Raw genomic sequence first — 24390 nt, 5'->3', positions numbered from 1 at the left:
GCCATTTCTATGTTCATAACTACCATCTCCATAGCTCTCTCTTACTGCCCCAAGTGTACAAACATAAGGCCAGAAGGGACCTCAGCGGCCAACTAGTCTCAGGGTCACAGATTTATAACTGAAAGGGACCTTGGAGACCATTGAGTCCAACCCCCTCATTTTACAGATGGTGAAACTGAGGCTTGGGAGGGTTAAGTGAATTATTGGCCCAAAGTCACGCAGGCAGTAAACTACTGTAATATTCTCCCTAAACAGTTCTTCCCACCTCTACTGTCTACTCTCTCCAATTCATCCTTCATTCTGTTGTCATATTTCTCTTCTTTGCATATGGAGCTCATCACACCACCCTCTGCCTGGTGATTGTTCTCTATACCAACCAAGTAAAGTTTTGTGGTATCATAAAATCTGGAGCTGGAATAGATTTTAGAAATCATCTGGTCCATCCCCTTTGTATTATAAATTCAAACTTCTTAGCCTAACATCTGAGGCCCTTCATCTGTCACCCTCCCTTTCTAATTTTATCTCATATTACTCTAATCTGCAAACTCTATGGTCCAGCCAAACTAGACTGTTTGTAGCCGTATCTTCCCTTTCCTATCTCCATGCTTTTATTCATACTGTTCTCACTTCCTGGAATGCCTTTCCTTCTCCATCTATTGATTTTTCTGTCATCCCTTAAAGCCCAATTCAAATAGCTCCTCCTCCTCCTCCAGAAAAGAAGCCCAGATCCACTCTTACCAGTAATTATCTTCCCACTTAAGGATTCAAATACATATTCATATATCACTCTACTTGTACATCTTCCACATATTCAAATTGTTTTGAAATGTTTGTGACAGACTGTAAGCTCCATGAGAGCTGGGATTGTATGATCCAAAACATGTCTCTCCTGGAGCACTTTGCACATGCTAGGTACTTACTAATTGTTTGTTAAATTTTAATCACTTGAGTATTATTTCCATTGGAGAAATCAGGACAAAGGATGGCTTGTGCATTATTCTAACTGGAGAAATAAAAAAAATGAAACAAATTTATTGTCATCTCCACTAGATAAAGAGTAAAGCAGGTGATTTGTTAGCAGGAACTTCAAAAAATGTAGCATTATGGTTTCAGGTTCTGCTGGGGAAAAAAAGTAGGCTGGACTTTCTTATACAATTCTGTGAGATTCTGTGATCCTCTCTGATCTCTTCATAACCCCATTTGGGGAAATCACTGAGACATTCTAGCCTTCTTGATCCTTCCATTAGTACCATGATGCCTGTTTGGCAAAGCTTTTGAAGATCATAAACACTGAGCCCAAGAAAAGTGTAGTGGGTTGGAATTGGAAGGTTGATTGCATTATTTAGGATTCATTCTCATGTCACTCACAGGTCAACACGCAAAGTACAGATGGGTTGACTGTGTTTTAACAATAGGATAGGGAAATTACAACCTACCAAAGTGTCTAGTTTTTCACAGAGGAGATGTCAGAGCTAGGGCACAAGGAAAGCCTAGTTAGGTGGTTGCCATATGCTCAGCACAAAGTGGGGAAGCAATGGAGAGTACTTTTCAACACACATGTATTTTATAAATGTGCATTTTTTTTCAGCAGGAAAAGTCTAAGTAATAGACCGCTGGATCTCTATGGAGTCCAGAAGAGCTGGGTTCATATCTTACCTCGGATACTTACTAGCTGTGTGACCCTAAGTCACTTAATCTCTCTTTTCTTCGGTTTCCTCATCTGACAAATGAAGGAGTTGAACTAGATGACCTCTGATGTCCCTCCCAGCTCTTGATCTCTCTTCCAATGACCTGTATTTTCTATGTCAGTCTTATTTGCATGGTAAATCAAGTCTCTTATATTTTAGTAAAAACAATCCCACATGGGATATAGTTTTCAATTTTTTCATGGGTCACACATTCCTTGACTTGACTCTGATAGAAGCTTAAAAAATAGCCAATAGCTATTCAATGATTTATTGAATAATTGAAAGCAGTAAGCTCACTTTGTCTTCTATGAGGCTAACCATATTGCTGATCTCAAACTAAATGCTAATTTATACTGACTCACTCCTGAAAGGGACTGGTATTAGGGGTGGGATGAAAGAGACACTTTATAGCAAGGACAAGGGAAAGAGAAGAATGCGTATCTGAATTTCTTGAGACAGAACTGAAACTCACATTGATGTAACACATTTAAGATGTGCGAAGCTCTTTACTTTCACTTTTATTTGATCCTCACAAAACCCTGGGAGGTAGCACCTGCAGTTATTACTGTTTTACATTTGGGGAAATTGAGTCTCGAGAATTTAAATGATTTGTCCATGGCCAAACAGCTATTTATTATCAGAGGCCAGGTTTGAATCCAAATCTTCATAACATTAAGCCTAATGATATCTGGATTCTTAGCCTCAAAGACCTGCTTTACACGTGGGCAGAGAGGGCAGCATTGTCTGGGGTTATATTTAAGAGGAGAGGCTTTGGGTAGCCAAGGCACACATGGAGGAGAACAACCCCTGAAATCAAACTTTAATTACTTCATGATTTTTTTCCCCCAAATTCATTCTGCCTGATAGGTTCTCATGATGTCAGGCCAACAAGCAGGAGTCTCTTCCCTACAATCCTTAGCTTTTCAAAATTAAAAAAAAGCTTGCATTTTACTTTATAGGCCCTGGAAAATGCCCACCTAGGTCCAGGGACAAGGTGACTACCAAGTCTTCACCAAGAAAAGGCACCTCCAAGTTTCTTTTCCAGGCTCCTTTCTAATTTAATTTGGGAGACCTCATTAAAAGGCAAATCTATGTTCTTTTCCATTAGATCCAATAGGGGTTGTGGCAGGAGACAGACAGATGAAGACAGTGATGGGAAGAATAGCTACAGAGAAAGAAATGGTCTAGCTCCAATTAAAACTCCAATATTCCAAGAGGTTGGCCAAGTCGATAGAAAAGCCAGTCTAGGTCCCAAATCTCTAAGTCCTTAGATACCCAAACTGAGTGGAGTGAGCAGAGGCCCAGTAGGCCTTATTATGAGAGCTCTAGAAAGATGCACAGGGATCAATAAAATAAATGAGCTATTTTCACCAGCCAGCCCCAACCAAATCCAAGAGATTTGGAGACAAAAGACAGAAAAATGAACCAGTCTGGGTCACACTAGCCACCCTCTAAGACAAATGCTTGTTGCTAAATTTCCTGGAAAATGAGGGCATAGGGAAACATAAAAGAAAAAAAATCTTGTTCTATTCAATGATCAACTTACCTTTCTGAGAGAACCACTCACTGTTTGCCCGCATAGCAGGGCCAGTGGCAAGTTGGGATAGAATAATGTTTACCCAGTTTGCCGCCTCATCCCCCAGTTATAAGGAAAGGGAAACTGAGGCCCAAACTTGGACCTTAAGTTACTTGCCAGATGTCACATAGGTGGGTAGGAAGTACCACAGCTAGGAATGGAAACCAGGTCTACCTGGTTCTGCCCTCTTCTTATAACACTATTCTGTGCCTCCACTGGAGCCTTGTATTTCAGCCTGAAACTATGAAACTACGTAAGGCAGAGGCCCTTAGGCTTTGGATGTGTCATGGACCCCTTGGACAGTCTGGGGAAGCCAATGTTTTTAAGTGCATACTATAAAAGACATAGGATTAGGAAGGAAACCAATTCTATTGGAATGCAGTTATCAAAATACTTTAAAACACAAGTATCTGGACCCTAACTCCTAATATAAGGGAAGTTCCCTTATGCTTTCTTCTGAGAACTGAACACATGGGAGCTCACACTAGAGGTCACAGAATAAGAAGGACCAAAAAATTTAGAGCTAAAGGGGCTACAAAATCTATCTAATATGACCCCCTCCTTTTACAGTGGAAACACCTGAAACTCAGGTGATTTCCCTAGAGAAGAAAAATGACTTCCTTGGTATCACACAGTTTAGTCAACAGTAGGGTGAAACTTGAACCCATCTCCTCCATGATAACTGCTTAAAAAACTTACAAATCCTAGAATTTGATTGGCTCTTCTGAAGTCTGAAACCTGTGTGATCATAGCAAGTTGGGCTCTCACCAGGGACTGCCATGGTTTGTACAAAATGTGAAAGAAACTTGAGTGACATCAGGCAATTTCTACATCCACAAACACTTTTAGAAATAAGAGGGTTTACTGCTGGGTTATATGTACAACAGTGGGAATTAGGAGACTGTTCTAATATCTGAAGGAAAATTCAGCAAAAAGAGCGTGTTTTCTTTGCCTAATTGAAGGTTTGGTTGAAGTGCGTTTTGCCAACCGCTTTGACAGTAATGGTGTTTGCATGTAGGAAATTATTTCTGACAGTGGGAGCAGGATTGAGGCAAAATTTCTGTGAAGTCTTTTTTTAAGGGGCTGGAAGTTTGGGGAAATCAGCTTAGGAGACAGTAAGGCACTATCAGGACAGGGCTTTTGTTCTCAACAATTGTTATTAAAAAGTACAATAAACATATTGGTTGGGATGAAATTTCCTGGTCACTGGGTCAGGACTGGGGAGTAGAAATGATAATGTTAATAGTTATTGTTATCATTATCATAGCAATAACAATAATGTTTGCAACATAATTTATACATATTATTTCATTTGATACAACAACCTTGTGAGATAGGTCTGTTATTATTCTCACTTTACAGATGAGGAAACTGAGTCTCAGCAGAGAAGTTAAGTTACTTATTCAGGGTCACTTAGCTAATACATATCTGAGGCGCCATTGTGACTATGGTCTTCCTGACTCCGGCTTCAGCACTCTATCCTCAGCTACAGTGTTAGATCAGATTTTCCTCTCGTAGTATCATAAAGAGAGACTTGACCCTCCTTTGTCTGTTTATCTTATGCTCCTCTTCCCCTCTCCTAGATCTCCTTTCCTCTCTCTCCTCAACTACAAATCCAAATTCAACAAACTTTTTTTGTATACTTACCTGTGTTATGTACAGATGACCTGGTCCCTACTTTCAAGCTTGCGGTCTAGTGTGGTAGGAGTAGATATGCATCATGGATCTCCCCTTCATATTACCCTCCTTTCCTCTCGCTTTCATTCCCTTATCTCTCTTGTTTCTCTCATTTCATTTCTTCTCTTTGCTCTCTTCTTTTTCTCATTTTCTCTCTGCCCTTCATCTATCTACTGTTGTTGGCTCATCTTCTCTTTCGTATTTTTTTCTTTCTCGTGTGTTCATGTGTTTCCCGTCTCTCTCTCTCTTTCTTTGTCTCCCTCTACTCCCTATTCCTATACCCTGACTTGTCATTTCTTCTGTGTTCGAATTCATATCATCTAGCTTTATGTAGATCTTCACTGTCACATGGCTATCATCTCCGATTGACTATTACATTCCCATTACATTCCCTGTCCCAAGCTGTCTCCCTTCTTCTTAGGATCCCCACTACCACAAAGACCTCAAGCCCCCTCTTTTGGCAGATCTGTTTACCTATTTCACCATTCCCCCCCCCATTCCCCCTTTCTCCCTCTCCCTCCCTCCTACCCTCCTGACATTTCCCCTATCTTTCTTTCCTCATCTTCAGTGCTAACCTTCTATCTAAACGTGCTGCCGCTACTCCTTCATCCACTCGCCCCCCTCCTCACCTCCCTGCAAGTGGCTTCTAGGTGACTACTGGAATACTCTCCTAATTGCTTTCTCAGACTCCAGTTCTTTCCCTCTCTGATGATCTTTAAACAAAATTGCCAGAATAACTTTCTAAAGATACAGGCCTCTCCACTGCTCAGAAACCTTCAGTGATTCCCTGTTGTCTCTATTTTAGATTACAAGCTTCTCAGCCTGGTGTTTCCAGTTCTTCACAGTCTGGCTCAGTCCAACCATTTCTTCATTTCTCATCACTCCATTTCACCCTCCGTATGTTCCAGCTGCACTGGACTACTAGCTGTTCCTCCGACTCTACACTCCATTCATTGCACAGCTGTGTGCTTCTCCATCTCTCTTTCTGACTCAGTTTCTTTCTTCCAGAGGCACCTCATGTGCCACTTCCTCATGAAGTCTTAACTTATCACCCCAGTTGGTACTACTCTGTCCTCAAATCTTTCTCTTTTTTTATTAGGAAATAAATATATTCATTTATAGTGGGGAAATAAACATTTCCAAGTGTTTATCATGTCAGCACTCCAGAGCATTGGCCCTTAACCAGAAAGAGGTTCTGAGCTGTTCTCTCCTTCCTTTGAGCATGGGTCAAATTCCTTTGAAAAGTATAGCAAAGGCCTCAGGACTGATGGAACTACTCCCATGAAACAAGAGTTGGTAGAGCCTGGTGACTGTGGCTTTTTTCCCACTTGAGGTTCTGCCAGAGCTGGAACATGTTGAAGATTTGCATGATGGGATGGTCTTCCTCCAGCCTTTCCAGCTGGTGCAGCTGGAGGCCCAGGCACATTATGTTCAACTCCCACTATTCATGCCCCACATCCTGAGTTAGCTTCCTTCATCAGCTTCTTTTCGCTCACCACTGGCTTACCTGATCTCATGCTTTGGTCTGTTTAAGCAGGCTAAGCCTCTCCTCAAAATCTCTGAAGAACTTTGGCTGTCCCTCTCTTGTCCCTCTTCGCCATGCCCTTCACCCAGGAGAGTGCATACTCCTTGAGGGCAAGGATTGTTTAGCCTTTAAAAGGCCTTTATATCTGCACAAAAACAAAAATGCCTTGCATGTTGGTTAAGTCGAAGTGAACTAAATGTCTTCTCTTGCCTTCTCTGCTGCTCCCATATCATTCCACAACCTGCCCTGTTGACCTCTTACTTGATTTCTATTGTACCTTAACTGATCCATGTGTGATTTAATAGTTATTTTTAATAATACTAACTATACTTTACTTCACTTTAGCGTTTTATGGTTGCTGTGTTATCTCCGAGGCATGATATCCCTCAGAGCAAATAAATTTAGTACATTATCATTTGTTCCTTACAGAACTCCTGTGAGGTGCATTAGGTGGATATTATTATCCCTGTTTACTGATGTGGATCAGAATGCTTAAATAATAGACACAAACTAGTAAGGGGTAACACCAGGACTCATTTGCAATCTTCTTACTCTTAGTACAATGTTCTTCCCACTAGACCATTTCTTATTTGGGGGTCATGAGGACTTTTAAGTTCAACTAATATATTGACTACAGATAATGGGGAAAATTTATTACAAGATGCTCTTGGACTGATGATCCAAGGAAATTTGAACCAAGGCCAGAAGTACTTCAGAAATGCCATACAAGAGCAGGCCCATGATGTTCCAGACTGTAAATTGGTCCTAGAGCCTGGGTTTAAATATAGGTTTATGACAATATGACCCAATGTGACCATGGACAAGTTGCTTCAATTTTTTGAGTTTCCATTTCCTCATCAGCAAAATGGGGATGTTGATACAAGTATTATACTTGTATATTTATATATTTATATATATATATATATATATATGTATATATATACATATATATATGTGTATGTGTAATACTTGTATATTTATATATGTATATTACAAGCATTATACTTTCATACTTATATATAATATATTATATAACATATTAATATAATGTTATCTATAAAGTATACTTTTATACTTATAATACAACCTACTATAGTTTTCATAAACTCCTTCAGGTATATAAAATGCATGTGAGTTATAGATTTTCTTTCTATTAAGTGAGACTACAATTCAGAGGTGTCAAATGCAAGACCCAAAGGCCATATATGGCTTGCAAAAGTTTGGAGAGCTGCGCAACCAGATTAAAATGTAATTGGGAAATGCTTAACAAAATAAATAAAACTAGAATAAAACATGAATAATGTTAACTTGTGGTTTTTGTAAGTTAATATGGGGACCACAGGGATGTTTCTATTTGAATTTGAGACTGCTGACTAGATATCTCCAAGGTCCCTTTTAGCTTTAAAATCATAGGATATTCTATATGCTTAGTCTCCTAAAAGTGAAATGCTTTTATTTCTTTTCTACCTTCACTTTCTCCTTCCTATTCCCTTTCTTCTCTCCTCAAAATTTTCCTCTTTTGGGCTTTCCCTTCTTTTCCCCTCACTTTCTTCCTTCTTTTTTTTTCCTTCCTGTTTTAACAAGTGAAATTGAGATGAAATTTTTTAATGTGGGCAGTCAATCTAATCACTTAGCACTGGTTTCCAAAAGAATCCATGAGTGTTCTGTCAGGTACCAGGCAGCAGAAGCCTGACAAAGAGCATTTAGCGGGGGAAGTGGTCAACAATAAAGTTTAAAAATATTTTTTTCTTCACGTCACCATTGCCCAGCGACTCATTCTGTCAAGACTCACATTTCCTTTAGACCTTCCACTCCCCAATTAGAAAACCTATCCCAGTTACTTTTAGAAGCATAATCACTCATAACTACTCGTTAGCATAAAGCTTTATTAACCTGATATGGATTTATTCAAAGGATGACATAACCATAGCTTGTATTTGTGAATGAAAGAAAAATCATAAAGATAATATTTTATTTATAGTTTATGGTATTATATATGCATATACGTACACATACCGATCTATACATACATATACATACATATATGTATATAAAATATATGCACACAGTATATAGTTTAGTTGCAACATGTCCTAGTGGTTAGAGAGTTGATATTGAAGTTAGGATGACCTGAATTCAAATCTCACCTCTGCAACATACTGTTAAGAATCTAAGTTTCATAAAAGGGAATTACCTGCATTGGTAGAGGGGGTTTACCCAACCTAGACTTCCCTATACCAATGAAATCACAGATCTACTCTCTTTCCCTTGATAGCCCATTCCTACCAATAACCTGGTGATGTAAGTAGTGCAAATAGGATTGTTCCCACTTGACAGCTGAGGAAACTGAGGCTCAGAGAGAGATTAAGTGACTAATGCATAGTCCCTTGATTTGCAAACACTAAAGCCAGGTCTTTGGATGCCAAAATGAAGTATTCTTTCTACTTTAACACACTGTTTGTGAAACAACTTCGCTTTTCCATTCTAAATTGGTAAATTCTCTTTACTTTTGCAAGTACATGTATACTTCATATGCAAAGAAAAGTACTAAGCCAAACTGGCCACTCTTTCTTTTGGCAGATATATATATATATATATATATATATATATATATATATATATATATATATATATATATATATATATATATATGTATGTATACACACACACATATATGTATGTGTGTGTATACACATATACACATGTATGTATGTATATATGTGTGAGAGAGAGAGGGAGTGTGTGTGCGTGTAAATGTGCACACGCATGTGTGCACATGATGATCCATCCACACTCTTGTTTGAAGTCCATTCTGCCCAAAAGCAGGCATTCTAATCTAGAAGAAATCTAACTGGGGTAAGGATTTATCTATGAATAGGGTAAAATTAACTGATCCAAGATATGAACCTGTGACCTTGGCCTCCTTAGAACCAAGGTCTAAGCAAATGAACTGTACAAAACTATCAGATTGAATCCGAAGGTAATGAATTCCAAGTGTGATTTTTTTCTGGTGCATTTCAGCTCAAATGCTTCACTGTAGCATCAAGTAAATGTTTGTGCCCTGGGGCCAGATTGCCACCCAGTCATCAGGCAGTACCATCCTAGAGCTAGAACTTATCAGAGGTTTTGTCACTAGTGACAATATTCAGTGACATGCCTCTTTTCATCCCTGGAAACTGCTAAATGTGGCAACTGAGATTTTTGTAGAGAGAACATATTTTCCTTCATCATTTCCCTAAGAAACATAGACATTAAAAACAGGAGGCTGGCTGGCTATGGAGTCATAAAAATGGATGTCTTCCATCTGTGAAAAGCCATATATTTATGTAGAGTAGATGACGTTGTGTGAGGAAAAGAGAAGCCGCTTCAAAATGAACTTTTGCGATGGGACAGATGGCTGGAAAGGAAATTAAAAAGGAGGAAAATTAAAGTAATATGTTACATTAAAAATCAGGCTGGGAGCAAGGCAGTGATAGTGGGAGAAAAGACAATATAATCTAAGAAAAAATGGAATTAGCACTTCACTAATAGGAAGGCAGAGACAACTTTAAGGAAGGCAAAGAAGGGGAACCCTCATTGTGATAGCTAATAGAGTTTTGCAAATATTGCAACATCTAATACAAGAGAAAATTGAGCACGTCTATCCTGTGCTTTGTTGGGTGCTCAAATGAACACAAGTTGGAATCAAGGAGCTAGAATGGAAGCATGTTATAGATGAAGAGGTAGTTTAGTCAAACACATCCCTAAAAAGCATTGCCTCCACAGATAATAAGTTCACTTTAGGATTTGATGCATTTGACATCTAGGTAAGTCATTCTGATCAATATCCCATCCTTATAGGTAATCTCTTATACAGTATCCCTCACAAAAAGTCAATCTAATTGAAGACTTATAATGAGAAGGTATGTTTTGAGAGATACATGTGTCCTCATGCCAAAACAGATTTTATGATATCCCTCAGGCATATGGGGCAGGTACCCTTTTATTTTTTAAAAATTATTATCCTGGTCTTACAAACACACAAAAAAATAGTATTTCCATAGAGAATAGGGGAAAAGATTATGTATAAACCTATGAATCTTTATTGCATGTAGCTTGCTTTTATGGCATAGTCCTCCCAGGCATATTCACAGCTATGGTTATTAATTGCTTGTTTCACTCTATCTTATCTTCTTCTCCTTATTCCTCTCTTGGCCCCTGCCCTCCTCTTCTACAAAGGGAATGGTGAGAGAGAAGGAATATTCTCAATACAAATGATCTGTAATTAATGTGTTCTGCTTAAGGTCAACTGCTCTGCTTTTCTTCCCCTCACTCATTCCCTAATTATAAATTCTTGGACATTCTTTCTTTTCTTTTAATCTTGCCCTTCAAGCTCCTATTTATGAAGGTGGAATTAGCTTTGCTTATGACCAGTCCCTCCCTGACTCTGATCTTCCTTTTAATCTGCCATCTCTCCTCTTGCTGCTCCTGTTTACCTGTTGAGTTGAATGTATTTCTGCAACAAATTTTGTATGTATGTGTGAGTGTGAACCCTATACTCTGTTCATATGTCCTGTTCAGAAGAAAATAAAATTTATATAATGCCTGCTTACCCTACTCCTTCCTCCATTATTATATGGGATAGTAAGTTTCACCCTGCCACCTCCCGTTTTCTTCCATAATATATTCCTTTCCCTTTCCCATTTTTCTTCTCTTAAGATTGTTAAACCATAAAAAATTAATTCTAGATACCCTGTCTTATTTAATTCCCTCTATACCCCCTGAAGAGATTATTAGGTTTCTGAGGAGACACTTGTTTCTTCCACCCCATTAGAATGCAAACATTTTACCCTTGTAGAAGCTCTTTTCAACTGTTCAAATATCTGTATCTTTCTTTGTTTCTTTTGATTCCTGTATTTTCATTTCAAAGTTTTTCCTTTGCTCTGTTTTTTTCATCCTGAATGCTTGGAAGTCCTACATTTCATTAAAGTTTCATTTTTCTCCTGTAGGATTGATACTCAGTTTTGCCTTATAGGTTGTTCTTGGTTGTAAGCCCTTTTACCTTTTGGAATATCTTATTCAAAGCTCTCCTCTCCCTTAAAGTGGTAGCAGTCAAGTCTCAAGTGATCTTTACAGTGCCTACTTGGTACTTGAACTCGTTCTTTCTGGTTACTGGCAGTATTTTTTCTTTGACCAAGAGGCTGTGAATTTTGGCTGACATTTCTGAGAGTTTATTTTTCTTCTGAGGGGGATCAGTGGATTCTTTCTATTTCCATTTTACTTTCTGTTTCTAAGATGTCTGGGCAGTTTTCATTCATCATTTCTTATAATATGGTATCAAGACGTTTTAAAAATTGTCTTTGTCATGTAATATAACAATTCTTATATTTTTTCTTCTAGACTTGTTTTTCTCAGTGAGTTGGTTTTTTTATTAACAATACCATGCATTAATATTTTTCAGTTTTTTATTCTATTATTTCTTGTTGTCTTGTGGAATCTTTAATTTGTGTTTGTTCCATTCCAATTTTCCAAAAAATTTGTCACTTGCATAAATTTTTGAACCTCCTAAGCCTTTATTTTCCTTCCAGTCCTTTAAGAGATTTAATTTCCTTTTCTTTCCTTTAAAGCAGTGGTGTCAAAATCCAATAGATATAGGCTACATATTCACTTATAAAATGACAAATTAACATGATGTATGTTGTATTTTATTTTTAATTATTTTGTTAAACATTTCTGTTATATTCAGTCTGTGGGCCACAAGTTTGATGTTTTTGCTAACCTAGAGGTTTCATTTCATGTATAATATCAAATTTAATATCATTTTAAAACTTAGCTCATTTTTTCCAAGAATTCTAGTAGACTTTTTGGACAAGCTGTAAATTTATTTGTTTGGGGTTTTTTGCAAATGTTGTGGAATTCTTGTCTTCTTCAGAATTTGTGTCTTAGACATCCCTGAATCCATAGCACCTTCTTTGGTTTATTTATTTTCCAATCTTAATTTCTGAATTGGGACTTTGTTTCAGCATTAGGCTCTGCCTGCTTTTTGAAGGTATGGTGAGTCTTGCTTGGTATCATTTAGGGACCTTCTATTGCTTCCTCACATTATCCTCAACTATGTTTTTTGAGAACCTTATAGGCAGCTCAGGTCAATGAGTTGCCAACTTTTAGAACTCTAGAGCAATATCATCTAGAGCTTTTCTGTTCAGGATAAGATCTTATTGCAGGGGACTCCGTGTGGACACTGGGCTAGAGTGCTCCAGATGAGCAGGGCATGGGGCTGGGGGTTGGGGGTGTATGCCATGGCAGAGTCACAGCAGCTATGGGTGCAGGTGGCAGTGAACACCATGGTGAAAGGATTGGAGCAGGAGAATATCTGCAGGGTGCAGGGAACCATATTCCAGTGCAGTTCCAGCTGCTATGAAGATATGCAGGCCCCCATGCAGCAGGTTCTTCAGTGCATTGAACTCTACCATGCTCCCTTGGCCCAGGCACAGGCCCTTGTGACTAATGAACTGGAGAAATTCCAGGACCACCTGGCTTGATGCCCTGTGCACTGGAATGACTAAGCCAAAGACTTGATGGATGCTGGGAGCAAAGAGCTGCAGGTGAAGAGGTAGCTAGAGTCCTGTGTGACCAAATGTGTTGATGACCACATGTGCCTCATCTCCACCATGACCAAGAAGATGAAGGATTCCCTGGCATCTGTTGCAAAATAGAGTCATTGTCAATAGTCATCTGGGGTGGGAGAATGGGTCTACTTGTAAAAATGGATGGAAATTTTTACCTTTCAGTGAAAATTTAAGAATAAAGAAATTGAGGCTGGTAGCAAGTTTAAGAATACTTTTATGGGAATTTCACATCTGCCTCTGGACTCCGTTGGTTCCATTGTATGTTTTAGCCCATAGGTGAAGAAATGGAAGAACTGGTGCTCAGATCTGGAGTGGAGATATAGCATGGTGGGCTAATAGTATCCAGGCCCATCTCTTCAGTGAAGATGGCCTCTATTCTATCTGTTGGAGCCCTTAACAGGTTCATTTCTTACAACACAATAATATTCCATTACATTCGTATTTCAGCTGGTTCAGAGGCATTCCATTCCTAGAAGGTGGAATCACCCTTTGGGTTTATAGGTATTAGCAATTCTCCTCCCCAACCTCCCTCCCATCTGGTATGAATCCCTGAGGTACTTTTTTTTGGTGCCAACTTCACATCCACCAGATTGAACCATTTCCCATAGACCAGAAAGCAGCAGCCATGAGTTCAGTACTGATTGGAAAAGAGAAGTACAGTTGTGCTTTTCTCCCTAGTACAAGAACTGGAATTCCGAGGGGAGTCTGGGGAAGGAGGGTTACTTGGATTAGAACATCGAGCAGCTCCCAGGTGATCTTTCCTTTAATGAAGACAGTGCTTCCACCAGCTTTCAGCTGGGCCACCAAGTAAGATCATAAAAGGGAAATCTCCCACCAGGCATGTGAAACTCAGGGTCTTTCACACTTCCTTTTCTAGGACTGCTGCCCAGGTTACTTTTTCTTGCCCTTCTGGAAGGTACTACAGGGGCAACACTTCAGTTAAAGTGTTTTTTGAGACTAACATGAAACAGTTTTGAGTTAAGGCCAAAGAAAGACTCTCTTTGCTTGCAGAACAATCTTAAGCCTCTTGCTTAAAGGAATGGTAGATGACTGGTTTGGGGGGAAAGTTAATTTTCCCCAAAGCAGAAAAGGATATGATACCTGTCCCTGCCCCTGCTCATTTGCCTTCTTCAACAGAAGCAACTTGTTGAGATGACCCTCCTAGGAAAGGAAAGGGTAGGAAGACAACTTAAACTTCTCAGCAGGTTGCAAGGGAGAGTTTTTTTCTATCCCATAGTACAGGAGCTAGCACCAATTATCCAGTTCTCATTGTTGGATAAAAACTTTGAGCAGCATATTAGTATTAGGCATTGTGTTGGAAAAGATCTTATTCTCTTTATACCAACTTCTCACTGAATACAATTAACATAGCCTTCCTGTTCAGTGTTTCAAGGCTATGTGATATTTCCCTAGTGGTTTGATGAAAAAATAAATAGTTTAATTTTTTTTTACTTACCCCCACCAAGGAAAAGATCTTATTGTAACCTTCACAGTCTGAGCTTTGCAGGTTCCTGATCCCAATTCAGGGTCAATGATATTGATGAAGATTCTCAAGTGCTCTTTGATAGTATACACCATGTACACACACACACACACACACACACACACACATACACACATGCACACATGCACACATGCGCATATGTATACACACATATATATGCACACACACATATATACAGATATACGTGTGTGTATACATATACAAATAGACATACACATATACACTGTAGGCTAGCCCTATAGCCTGTTCATCCAATAACATAACAAGGGGAGAAAATCTATAGATCCTGATGCCTGTCTCTTTAGAAAAGAGAGCTTGAACAATTTTTAATTTGAGCTTTGAAAAATAAAAAGGTCATTGCAAATGTGAAGATAAAACCCTGCACCAATAGCATCCTGTAATTACTCTTGTGAGGCCAACATCCGGCCCAGGGATGGGTTGAGCAGACTCCAAAGTGTCTGAGGCCTCAGTGATTATCAACGCATCATGTGCAGTTTTCAAATTGCTTTCATGCTGACCATCTTTTTTCTTAGCTCATGTCTTCAAACCCAGACCACAAAGCCAAAACCCACAGGAAGGAGGAACAACTGTAACAAATAACCTTGACCCCCCAGACACATAGCACTTTTTATAAGCAACTAATCAATACCCGTAAAGGGGCACTATGAACAACAATCATTTTAAAAAGTAAAGATCAACAGCTTGTGTCAACAGCCTTGTGCCCTTAAAAGTGGGATAAGGGAAGATAGAAAGCTGCTGCAAATGGGAGAGTGCACATTAATAATGGAGAGGCAATCAGTGAGTTGTGCCTCTGATAATAATTACTTGGTAAATGAACATCCCACCTTGGATTTAATCTGAATCCTCCCAATAGAAAACTATTGACATTAGGGTAGTATCTGGGTATCTAAGATACTGAAAGAATATTTTTTTTCCTATTAGATCATCTTATCTATAAGATACTCTCATGGCCCAGACATATAAGCATATGAAAAGACACAGTTCTAACAATTATCAAAGCATAGCTATTTTGTTTATACATTGTGCAAAGAATTTTAAAGAGCAGAGAGGATATAATGTCCAGAAAGCCCTCAGCCTATGCCTTTGATTGAACAAGATACGTTATTCTCCTTTTATGGATAGCTTTCCTTACATCTCAGATCATCCTCCTTCTTCCTCCAAATAATTATTTTCCTATAGTTTGGTGATAGAACCTAAAAGAGAATGTGAGCTCACTTTAATCCAGGAATTCTTAGTAATTGTTGATCATAGACCCCTTTTGGCAATTTGGGCAGGCCTATGGACCCTTTCTCAGAATAATATTTTTTAAAGGCATAAAATAAAATACATAGTATGACAAGGGAAACCATACAGTCAACAAATTCCTTTAAAAATAAATTCAAAGACCACCAGTTAAGAACCTTCTCTTTAGAAGTAGAGAACATTTCTATTGTAACTGTCTTTGACTTTCACTTGTATTTTTGTTGTTCGTTCCAAAGAGGACAAGAAAAGGTCATTGAGACCAAAAGATATGGCATACCTAATGGTGCTGTGCATAGTGATCTGGCCTATCTATCACAGTGGCTTTAAGATAATTCAACACATTTCTTCAATGCATATTATCTGCTTTGGATGCTGGGGATTTAAATAAAATAAAATAAACTATAAGAGTCCCTTCTCTCAAGGAGCTTACATTCTTCTGGGGTAATAAGTATAAGACTGTTGTGTGGCCCAGACACAGGGTAATATAATTTGCACACACATAAGTAAATACAATATGATTTGAGAAAGGAGAGAATAACAACTTATTCATCAGGAAATCTTTAATGAGCATAGTAGTATTGGAAGTGATTTTTCAAGAAAAAGCTAAAAATTCTAAGAGTTGAGAAGGTAGTGTTTTCCAAGTATGGGGTCAGTGTGTATGAAGTATTAAGGAGAGAGGAGTGTCATGTCTGGCAAACAGGATGGAAGACTGGTTTTCCTGGAACAAAAAAGGAATTAAGGGAAACAATATGAAATATGGTTGGAACACCAGGCAGGAAGGCAGATTATGGAGGTCCTTTCATTACAGATGAAAAAAGTAAAGACCAGAGAGACAAAGTTATGTATGTAAGGCTTAGAACTCAGAACTAGAACCTTGATTTTCCAACAGCCAAGCCAGGACTTTTCCCATTGTACCAAGCATCCTTTTTCCTAATGTACTGGACACCAGTATCGAATAGTTGATAGCTGATTGTCATATGACTTTCTATATACTAAAAATTGAGTTGTGCCCTTTCCCAAAATTATGTATCTTAAAAGGATGATAAAAAATTTTGATAAGGTTGGTATTCCTTTCTACTATACCCAGAAACCAACATTGAGTTGGAATTCCCTTCCTTTCAAAGACTCAGTTAACATGCGAAGAATTCCATTATCCCCACCCTGAACAGAAACCAGTTTGCTTTCAAAACATGTTTATGTGTTACACTCACCTCCAGCATACTTCATACACTCAGTGGATTTAGGAGATCACTACTCAATTATCTTTGTTATTTTTATCTTTATATGTGATTCTCTAAGAAGCATATTTGTAGCTTATCTGTAAATTTAACTTTAGAGAATTACCTAGTACATTCTAAGATCAGGTAACAGCTAATATGCGTCAGAAGCAATATTTGAACTCAGGGCTCACCAATTCTATTATATAACTTTCTCTCTCTCTCTCTCTCTCTCTCTCTCTCTCTCTCTCTCTCTGTGTGTGTGTGTGTGTGTGTGTGTGTGTGTGTGTATATATATATACAAAAAATATTCCAGAACCAAACCCACACCATGTTAAAAATTATAAAGAAATATTTTCAAGTTCACATTATTTCTTACCAATCTTGTTGATTAACTGTTTATCTTTTTTTTTTATTCTTGAACCCATGAGTCTTACAGTATTATTTTCAGAGGAGACACTAGAATTGCTGTCAGTTAAATTCCCTTGACTGAGAAAGATACTGTCAGCAGTACTGTTTCCTGTATCTATCTGTGTTGCTTAACTTGCTCCTTCTCTTAGGGCTATTCAACTTTCCACTTAAGAGTATTAACTTATTCTCTTTCCATATTGACATGATCAATAGCCTACATACAGATTTTATGCAATTCGATTCCCAAATACAGCAAGTCGTCCCTTTAAAAGTGCTTGTGAGACATTCCTGATTCCAGTAAGCCCTCGAACTCCTGAGCTTATGAAGATTTCTTATTTTTGCTCTCCATTAAAATAGAATGATGTGTTGCCCTTCAACTGTGAAGATAACACCACTGATCTGAATCAGTCCACTGGACCCATTTGACACCTAAGTAGAATATGTGGGGAACCACCTAGTGTGACTGAAAAAGCACTTTGAGTGCTCCCCCATCTCAGAATGCGTCCTTTGCTGCTCTGCTATGAGATGTCAGCAATCACGATTGAACCTATTGTAATAAAGTATTATTGCCTCCAGATGTTTCACCCATAGCTTGACTAAGATGAAAAGAAGCTGTTGTGTTTTGTATTCCATGGCCCTTCTTCACTTGGAAATAAGCTCAGTGAGCCCAATCTGGGGGTTGAAATTGATAACGCCACTGACCTCCATCAGCCTACTGGATCAGTTTAGCACTAAAGTAGAATGTGGGGGAGACACCCAAGATGTGATTCAAGGAACATTTCCAAGGCTCCCTTGTTTTTGGCATATCTTTCCTGCTAGTCTATTCTAAAATGTCAGCAACAGAAATTCACACTAGTGACATAAAGCATTATTTCTTCCTGGTATCTTACCATTAGCCCATCTAAAATGAAATGAAACTGGTCTTTTTTTTTTGTATTCTGTCCCCCCTACGCCACTTAGAAGCAAGCTCAGTGAACCCAATCTGTTGATTAAAATCGATTATTGGGAATATATAACCTCCCCCTGAAACACACACACACACACACACACACAGCCACACACACATATGAAAATATATGAAAAACATGTGTGTGTTTTTCATATATTCGTATAGATGCATTATACATATATATGTATACACATAAATGTGTGTGTGCATAAAATCTTTTTTCACAAGATCTGTGATTACATCAGTGTAGGAAGGTAACAGTGTGGATTTGTACTTCCTCTGCAATCTGTAGCCATAGACAGTTGCCTCAGGAAATGAGAAGTTAAGTGACTTTTCCAGGTTCACACAATCAGTATGTATCAGAGTTGTTGTCTCTCAGGAACAATCATAATAATACATAAAGCACTACATCAAAATGCCTTATGTCCATTATATCATTTGGCTCTCTGAACAACACTATGATGTAGGTAGGTCAGGTACTATTATCTGCATCTTATAGAAGTGAACATGGAGAGTCAAAGAGTTTCAGTGACTTGCCCAAGATCACCCAAGGTAAGTGGCAGTCAGGGCTTACCACATATTGTCTCAGGTAACTCAGGTTCAACCTGAAGACATCAATTGCCATGAAGTTATGTTTAAGTCAAAATCAGTATTTTTGAGGAGTTATTTGGCCCATTCACACTCATGGAATTGTACTTACCATTTGTAGTTAAGGTGATAGTTTAAAAATAAGGCAATCTTCTACTTGGTTTAATTCTAAGTTGCTGCTGAAATTACTTAGTCTCAGGGTTTAGTTTTTGCCTAGTTTTTTATTTTGTTTTTTCAAAAAGCAGTTAGTTTTATGACTCACTTTTATTGAATATCTAGTCTGTTCACTGATGCTATGTACTCTTGGAAAAAGTAGGAATAGAAAAAAAACTTCGGATTTTCTTTTCTTGTTTACAAGTTTAAAAGCCATTTTCTGGTAACCTTTCTCAGCTATAGGCAATTTCTTGGAATGAAAGAATTTTGTGGAGATATTTTCCCAGATCACCTTGCTAAGACTGATTTAAAGAGGACCAAAGTTGTTTACTTGGCTTCTTAGGGCAGAGAAAGGTCCAGAAGTTAGAGAGAGGCAAACTTTGGCTCAGTATAAGAAAAAGACCTCCTTACAATTGAAAGCTGTCCAAAAGAAAAATCAGCTAATTCACAAAGTAGTAAGTTCCTAGTCAGTGGAATTCTTCAATCAGAGGCTGTATGGTCACTTGTCAGGGCTGGTTTAGAGATGATTCCTTACTCAGATATAGACTAGACTAAATGACCTGGCAGTTACTTTCTAATTCTGAGAGTCTATGATTTTGAGTGATCTTGTCTGAAAACCTTGCAAATGCTGCACATGAAGGAATTTAAAATATTAATTGGTGATTAATTATCAAAATTTCAAAGAGAAGTGCAATTAAGAAAATAAGCTTCCAATGATGAATCTTTCATCAGTGTCACTTTTAAAGGCCTTCTAAAAACTTGCCTTTATAGGAGAAGTGTATTTGGTCACTGGTCACTTTTAATTGGAATGAAAGCCTTTTTCCTGCTTTCTTTTTCATTTTGAGGTATTGTGCAATCCAATGCATGCACCCACTAAGAGAATTCCAGTACCTCGGGAATAGAAAGTAGCAGCTGCTTGGTCAAGAGAAAGAAGCCCACTACCTCCAATGGAAAGTGTTTCACTCATTTCCCCCCAAACAGATTCCCTGTGTCTCTGAATAGCATCACCATTTCAAACTATGCCCCTGGCAGATCTGAGTCATCTATAGTTCCTCATTCCCCTTCCCCTATTGGGTCTAAATCTTTTCCAAGAATTGCAGCTCTTTGTTTCAAAAATTATGCTTCCCATACCGATTTATCCTCACATGTGTTGATGTTAAACCAATAGTTTCTCCTCCATCATGAACATATATCAGCAAGAACTGTGTGTCAAGTGGTGGTTGGTTGCTGTCATGTCCAGTTGTCAGCTTTTAATTCTTACACTCACTCAACCTGAAGCCACTATTTCAAAGGGGACACTCCATGTCCTAAAAGTATAGTGGTAGCCAAAGCTGCAACTCAATGGCGAAGCAAGTTGCTTTGTGCTAAGAGTGCCATCAGCTAGAAGAATGGGATGTTCCTTCCATGGCCTGTTTGGGGTACAAAAGTTTAACTCAACTTTTCTTGAGCCCATTTACTTTTTTTAATGTGTCATGCATCTTAGAGCAACAAATACCATGAACTTATAGAAATAGAATTTAAGCTCCTTGAGGGCCAGGACTAGTTTTAATTTTTGTCTTCAGGTCTCTTGTACCTAGCACAATGCCTTGCACATAATGTACTCTTAAAAATTTAATTGATTTAAGCTCTTTGATGTCAGGGATTATTTTGTTTTTAATCTTTGTATCCTTCAAGGCCTAGTATAGTGGCTGCCACGTACTGGGCTGATCATGGCTTCTTATGTATGAAGAAACAGTTCTTATATGTCTGAAAAGGACCAAATCTTATCTTCATAGGGGATACTCTAACATTCCAGGAGTTCGCCAAGTTTGTCATCACTTTAGTCATTTGATAGATAACCTTACTGTTTTGTTACCCAGATTGTCTTTTGGGTTTGAGTGGGATAGGGCTTATCAAATCATGGCATCTAGAACTGGGAAATAATTTAGTGAGCATCTAATCCAAAGCCCTAATTTTACCGCTGAAGAAACCAAGACAGTAGTGTTAGTGCAAGTGCTAGTTAGGGGAAGAACCAAGACTAGGAACTGATGCAGTGCTTTTCCCACTACACGTGGTTCTTTCTCCCATCTTCTTTCTATAGGATCTCTCCTTTCCCTTACCCATTTTAGTTACCTAGACCCTGGTCCCCATGACTAGCCGTATGCCCGTAGGAAAGAGTGAATTTATAGGGCACTATGAACCCTACCTCTGTTTACAGGATCCTCATTGAAAAACTGATGAAGGTAGAACCATTTGTTTTGGGTTTTTTTCGTTTGTTTTTAAAAGGAAAGAAGATGCACTGTCTGTGCTGCTTGTCCAAAAGCACTATTAATTTACTAGGTAGTTATCAGCTCTCTGCTTCACTCTATGCTGTATAGACAATCAAATAATGTTGCATTTGCCTCTGATTGAGGGAAATATAAACCAAGAAAGATCACTTTGGTGCTTCATTCATTCAGTCCCTCATTCAGTAAACATTTATTAAGTGCCTAATATGTCCTAGGCACTGTCTTAAGTGCTAGGGATACAAAAAGAGGCAAGGGACCACCCCTGCCTTCAAGAAGATCACAGTCTTAACGAATTACGACACACACAGGCACCTGCCCCCATCTCCTGGACCCCTGGCAAGAAGAAGGAGCAAAGCCAGGCAGAAGAACTGCAGGAGAAAGTCTTTGACATTCAGACAAGATTACAGTTTTGGGGCTGCAGCCAACAATAATTTCTTTCTGCCTCAGAGCAGATATGGTCTTAATTCTAGGATTTACACAGTTCTGAAGAAAGAAAAGAAAGATGGTGGCACTCTGAAAAAGCTACCCAATTGTATTGGAGGAAAAACCCTGGAGGGTACCTGTCTGCCATCCCACCCTTCTCCAGACCAAAATGAGCATGAGCCAGAGCAGTTCTGCTCTCCTGCTGCTCCCTGGAGTCTTTGAATGTCAGGTTCCGCTATTGGTTACTTTGTGCTGAGCTGCGAACTCTGTGGTTATTGGGAAGCAGCCTTAAAAGCCAAGGGAGTGTCTCTGTTTTCAAGAATATTTAGCCTCACACTATTCTAGGCATCAGCCAGTGATTGCACTACAAGCATCCTGGCAGCTGCAGAGGCTCCACATCTGACCTGCAACCATCAGGGATGAATGCTTCCAAACTGCCCGGAGTGAACAGATTAAAACAGTTTTGGAGGGTGAGTACAAGGAAGTGAATTGGCTTGTTGGAGAAAATTCTTTTTAAAGATTTTAAAAAATATATTAGTCTATGAGATACCACGTTTCAGGAACAATGCCATTAGTTAGGGGCATTATCTTTAAAACTCTTGTTGGAGAATTCAATTATGTGTATTTGATATGTTGCCAAAGGTTCAGAATTTAATTTTCACCAATCTGTAGTAGATACAATTAGCATCTGCTCTGCTTTGGTTATTATTGGGAGCAAAGTTTTCTGGAAAAAGGAAGTTAGGATATGAGCTGCAATCTTATGGTTTAAGTAGATTTGCTGCAACCAATATACCAGAGAATATATTCTGATTTTCTACCACAAGGACAGGGTTTAGAGTTGAGCAAGGTCCCTTGCTTATAATAAGTTGCATCCTGAAAAAGAAGTTAAATTTGCATTCTGGCAGAATGGATCTGACAGAGAGAATCAGGGACAAAGTTAAGAAATACTCAAGCTTTGTATTACAGTATTAAAGCATTAGATGGTACCAATACAAATGTAATCACAGCTAGTTGAAATTTATGATGCACACTGCAAGCTATTATTGTAATCCCTTGTAATAGCCAGATAAACTCTGAGCTGGCCTAATAGCAGCCTAATCCTAAAATTGCATCTACTGCATCCCCCTAGAGAGAATGATAAAGAACCTAGGGAAATCAGCACTTATTCCTGTTGGTGAGAATTCAATTGCAGAGCAACAAGTGAGACAGCTCTGTTCTTTCCCAAACAGTTAATATTAGGTGTGAGGAAATGCACCATTTGAAAGAAAATATGCACATTACATGCAATTAAAATGTTAGAGGCACATCATATTAACAATTCAGAAATTAGGAAGCAATTGAACGTTACCATGATTCTGAAACAGATTATTAATGGCACCTGCTTGTAAATTGAGGAGATTGAGTGGATTGACCTCTAAGGTCCCTCTGAGCTTTGACTTTCTATAGTTCTGTAATATCAGTGTCATCATATATCCTCAGTAGAAGTAATTTTGCCACCTGTGTAATTTGTATGTCTGATAATTTAATATCCTAATTATGGATAAATTATTTCACCAGTTTAAAAGCGAAGCATAATGTTTAAGAAGAGATCAGTAACAAACTTATCATTTGTAGTGAGGCTTATATATTTAGATGGCTGATGATGGGAAAATACAACATGCCAGTCATTTTTGGAAATTGTATTTTAAGAAGGACGCCCATCTAAGAGAAGGAAAAAAGTGATTTTTCCTTGCTAAGGTGTGTCTGTGGTGCATTATTTGATATTCTATCTGAATAAGTAACAAGGTATTGTTCCCCTTGTTGAAATCAGAATAGGTAAATAAATAGGTAAATAAATGTCAATTTTCAGAAAGCAAAGTTTGCTGCTTGAATAGAAACCCATCTGAAAGACACTGTAAGTTTGAGGTGTGTCTTGCTACAAAGTGCAAGGCAATTGAGCCTAGGAGGAAAAAGTATGCCAGGATAACTATTACTTTTTTTAGCATGACATCCACTAGTTATTGGAGGGCTCTCAAGTCATCTTGTTCAAATTATATTTGGTCATGCTCTGGACACTTAATACATTTTCTTACTATAGTTAGAATGCTTTAAATTCTCTTACGAATGAACATCACTTTACATTTTTTCCCATTAACATAGTGTTGGGAGCAAATTCTGTTTTAAGTTCTAAGAGATTACCAAAAGAAATCTCTAAAACATTCACAATCTATAGTCCCTATGGCTTAGTTGGTGACTTCCAAGAAAGGATAGGAGACAGCATGATGCAGTGGTTCAAAGGCCTGGCCTTGGAGTCAGGAAGACCTATATTCAAGACAACCTCAGACACATACTAGCTTTGGGACACTAGATAAGTTACTTAGCCTTTTAGTGATATGGGCAATTCTCTAAGACAATAAATTACATAGGTATTATGCAGTGGATGGAGGAAGTTTATATATCAGGTGATCTCTACACTGATGAAATCATAGATCTGGATGGAAGGCAACATAATTTAAGATACAGAATCATATATACATCTATCTATTCCACTCAGTCACCCAG

At 38.4% G+C, this 24390-nt stretch overlaps 1 protein-coding gene and 1 pseudogene across 1 annotated transcript in view; both read left to right on the top strand.

Annotated features, from left to right (window-relative positions):
• The window catches only part of DPP6 (dipeptidyl peptidase like 6), a 1232953-nt gene that overhangs the window by 362936 nt on the left and 845627 nt on the right, over window positions 1–24390 (top strand). The gene's annotated exons all lie outside the window — the stretch shown is intronic.
• Window positions 12745–13161, top strand: LOC118850265 (annotated as a pseudogene).

The sequence above is a fragment of the Trichosurus vulpecula genome, chromosome 5 (genome assembly GCF_011100635.1).
Source record: "Trichosurus vulpecula isolate mTriVul1 chromosome 5, mTriVul1.pri, whole genome shotgun sequence".
Lineage (NCBI taxonomy): Eukaryota > Metazoa > Chordata > Mammalia > Diprotodontia > Phalangeridae > Trichosurus > Trichosurus vulpecula.
Note: the sequence above shows the minus strand (reverse complement) of the source record. Positions and strands in the feature narration are given on the sequence as shown.